This window comes from Bos javanicus, chromosome 6 (genome assembly GCF_032452875.1).
Source record: "Bos javanicus breed banteng chromosome 6, ARS-OSU_banteng_1.0, whole genome shotgun sequence".
NCBI lineage: Eukaryota > Metazoa > Chordata > Mammalia > Artiodactyla > Bovidae > Bos > Bos javanicus.
Genome location: NC_083873.1, coordinates 39,747,713 through 39,751,315, shown reverse-complemented (window position 1 = coordinate 39,751,315; position 3,603 = coordinate 39,747,713). Strand labels below are relative to the sequence as shown.

Below are 3,603 nucleotides of genomic sequence, written 5' to 3'. Positions count from 1 at the left end.
ATTCTCTGCTGAAAGGATATGGGGGAAAGCAGTTGATCCCACTAGACTTTGCGATGTTGAATTATCAGCAAATAGTTTTTTTTTTTTTTTTATTGAACCATTCAGAAGCTGCAGCACCATCTGCATTCACAAAATCAGGGTCTACTACTATCATTTTGGCAGGTTTCTTATTGCTGGATTCCAATTCTTGAAGTGATCTTGGGAGTGTTTGTTATGCCTGCAACTATAATGCCTTGTAAATTCCTGTTTAAACAAATGCATTTACTCTATTTTTCTCTAATTGAACATTGCTGTGCACCTCAAAATGAGGCCTTTAATACTAAATAATTAGGACCATAAACTCTGCAAGCAACTATTATCATGCAGCACATGTAGAAGCGTTACTACCAGCTCATTATGATTAATCTGGGGAAGCAATGTGGTTATAATTAATTTCTACTCAATTCTGCTTCCTATAACAGGGGTGCACACATCTGCTTACACTTAGGGAAGACTTACTACCCTCAGCATCGTCGTCATCTAAAACACAAAAATTACTGATACTGTGCTCAAAATTAAAGAATACTAGCCTTGCACTTGAGTGGCCTGAGAGAACACTGGATGTGAATCAGGAGACTTTAGTTATATAGCTTAGGGCGTGAGAAATATCTTCTTTTTTGAGTAATTTCAAATCTTTTGGCATCAGGATCTCTAACTTTAAATTTAGATGTTTGAACTGAGTGATGCCTCTATTCCTTTTTTCACGCAAACATCTTTGAGGCAACATAAAATTGTCTAATTTTTCCTTTTATTTAAAAAAATGGCTAAATTTACAATTATGATGTGGTCTCACTATAGGTAAAACAAATCATGCGATGCAACTAAGCGTAAGTCTTTTGTGACCTACCCCTTCTTTCTCCAGCCCTTCTCACCCCCTGAAGAAATCATATCTTTAATTTAATGTGTATCCTTCTAGATCATTTTCTATGCATTATATGTGAATGCAAAGTTTTTAAACTAGGAAAACTATTATTTAAGCTGCTACATAGCCTTTGTCCTATTAATGGACCATAACATATTCAACCATTATTTTGCGGAATGATATTTATTTTATTTCCATTTAAATCTTTCAAAACTATGATGAAGTTCTCTTTGCACATTTATGCAGTTAATTCTACAGGAGAAAAGCTGACAGGTGAAATTACTGTAAAACAAAGAATACATAGTTAAAGTGTTGTAGCCACCTGTTCTGGGAAACAAACTCACTAAGGACAATGCAGATAGTAGAGTGCCATTTATTACACCCGGCGGGCCCAAGGTAGAGTCTCCTCTTAGCCAAGGACCCTGACCAGTTTCTCTGGAAACCTTATATATCATAAGTGTACGTGCCCAAACCCACCTCCCCAAATTCCCTGAAACTAGTCTGAACAAAGGAAAAGAAAGATACAATCAAAGTTAACCTGTGATTCATATGCCTTAAGCCTAGGTAGTTAACAGTGGACAATTATCAATAGGCCTGTGGTCATACCCCAATAAGCATGGTAGAATTTATGATTCTATTCAGTTACACAGATAATTAGGGTATTCTTTTAGGCAAGAGAGAGTCTAGGTACGAGCCCTGGGGTTCTTCCATCCAGGGGCCCTGGTTTTCCAGTTGGTATGTCGTTTCCATAGATACTGGGCATATAGTTCAAAGTCAGCAGTCCGGCCCAAGATGGAGTCCTGCTTTCAAGATGGAGCCTGTTCTGTCTGTTTCCTCCTTCATTCCTACCTCTTGATGCTCTTAACTCATAGTACGAGCATCAGTCATAGGGATATATTCCGCCCTGACTCTCTGACCTCCAATTTGGGAGAACAACATCAACCTTTGGGTTACAAAGTTCATAATACATTGTAAAACAAAGGCTCCACAAAGCCGAACTATCAAGGCAACTATAACAATGGTAAATATAGTTTTCCACCAATCACCCTTCATCCAAGATAGGACGGAAATCCAAAAAGGAAGATTATCATCAGACATAACTTTTACCTGACCTTTCATGTCATGGAGTGTGGCTGATATATAGCCAGATAAATCAGGAATATATACACAACATTCAACTTTAATTATATAGCACAGGTCCCTCTTTGTACTGAAACTATGGTTAGTCTCAAGATGATACCAGCAAGTCCTTGTAGCAGCAGTTGATTGTAGAGCTTCATCTCTGTTTCTTCTTTAAGATGATCTTGGTTTCACAGGGATCAGTAGGGTCTTTTGTGTAGTGCCCTCAGCATCCTCCAGTCTGCATGGTATGCCCTCTTCACCCTCATGTGGAGGATCCAGGGAGTGACACCTGCAACTTTAACTGCAGTAGGGCTGGTTAGAACAAGAGTATATGGACCCTTCCACTGTGGGGCCAAGGAGTTGTGTTCCCAGTCCTTGACCACACCTGATTCCCGGGCACAAATTCGTGAATCTGTTCCCCAAGGGGGAATGGCACCCTTTCTTGTACAAACTTAGTTACCTGATTTATTACCTTACCCAGTTGTTCCATCTGCTGTGAAACCTCATCTCCCCTTACCTGAGGCAAATTTGTTGACACCTCTTTTATTATGGGAGGGGGCCTCCCGTACACAATTTTGTACGGAGAAGAGCCATGGGACTTCGGGGTCATCCTGAGTCTGAGCAGAGCTGTCGGAAACAAGTCCACCCAGGAACTGTCAGTCTCTAAGATCCACTTGGAGAGTGTTTCTTTAAGTGTTCAGTTGGTTCCTTCCACCATCCCAGATCTCTGCGGCCTATATGCTGTATGACTTCACTGAAATGAAACCTCACTGACACTACCAGTACCTGCTGGTCATAGTATGTACGTTCTCGGGATGGGTAGAAGCTTTTCCTACCCGGACTGAAAGAGCATCGAAAGTAGCCTGGTGCCTGCTTAGGGAGATAGCTCCCAGATTTGGATTTCCTCCCAGCATTGGATGGGACAATGGCCCGGCTTTTGTAGCTGATTTAGTGTAACAAGTAGGCAAAATTTTAAACATCAAGTGGAAATTACATACAACATGTAGGCCACAGGGTTCTGGGATGGTGGAAGGAACCAACCAACACTTAAAGAGACACTCTCCAAGTGGATCTTAGAGACTGTCCGTTCCTGGGTGGACTTGACCCCTCCCTCATACTGGGTAATGACCCCCCCTGCCTCCCAGTGCTCCACCAGGACTGGAGCCCGCCTTAATGCCCAATCCAGGGCCAGGTGAAGTTCCTGCAGCAGCCACTGCTCTTCCACCAGCTCTCCCGGAGTTCCTTGAGCCACCGTTTTGGCAGGCTCCAATCCCAGCAATGGAGACCTCTGGTCAATGCCCTCAGAATTCCACCTCAGCTCATAACCCCTTAAGATGAATGGAAGTTGCACAGTCTCCCAGAAAGGAAGCCAGATGGGCTAAACAGTCAAGAGAGAGAGTTAACTCAACAATTCCCTGAGGTCTGGGCGGAAGACAACCCTTACCCCTTCCCCAAGGCTTGCAAAACAAGTCCCACTGGTAATAGAACTCAAACCCAGTACAATTACATCAGCACCCACATGGGCCTGCCAGACCTTGCTAAGCCATTTACTCTTTATGTGACTGAAAAGGACAAGGTGG

At 42.5% G+C, this 3,603-nt stretch overlaps 1 long non-coding RNA gene across 1 annotated transcript; it reads right to left on the bottom strand.

Moving 5' to 3' along the window:
• Window positions 1-1,087: 1,087 nt before the first annotated feature.
• LOC133250077 (uncharacterized) lies at window positions 1,088-3,364 on the bottom strand. The gene is made up of 3 exons (XR_009737219.1): window positions 2,541-3,364; window positions 2,142-2,324; window positions 1,088-1,183 (listed from the first exon to the last, which is right to left on the bottom strand). It is a non-coding gene; the product is annotated as an uncharacterized LOC133250077 (long non-coding RNA).
• Window positions 3,365-3,603: the final 239 nt, after the last annotated feature.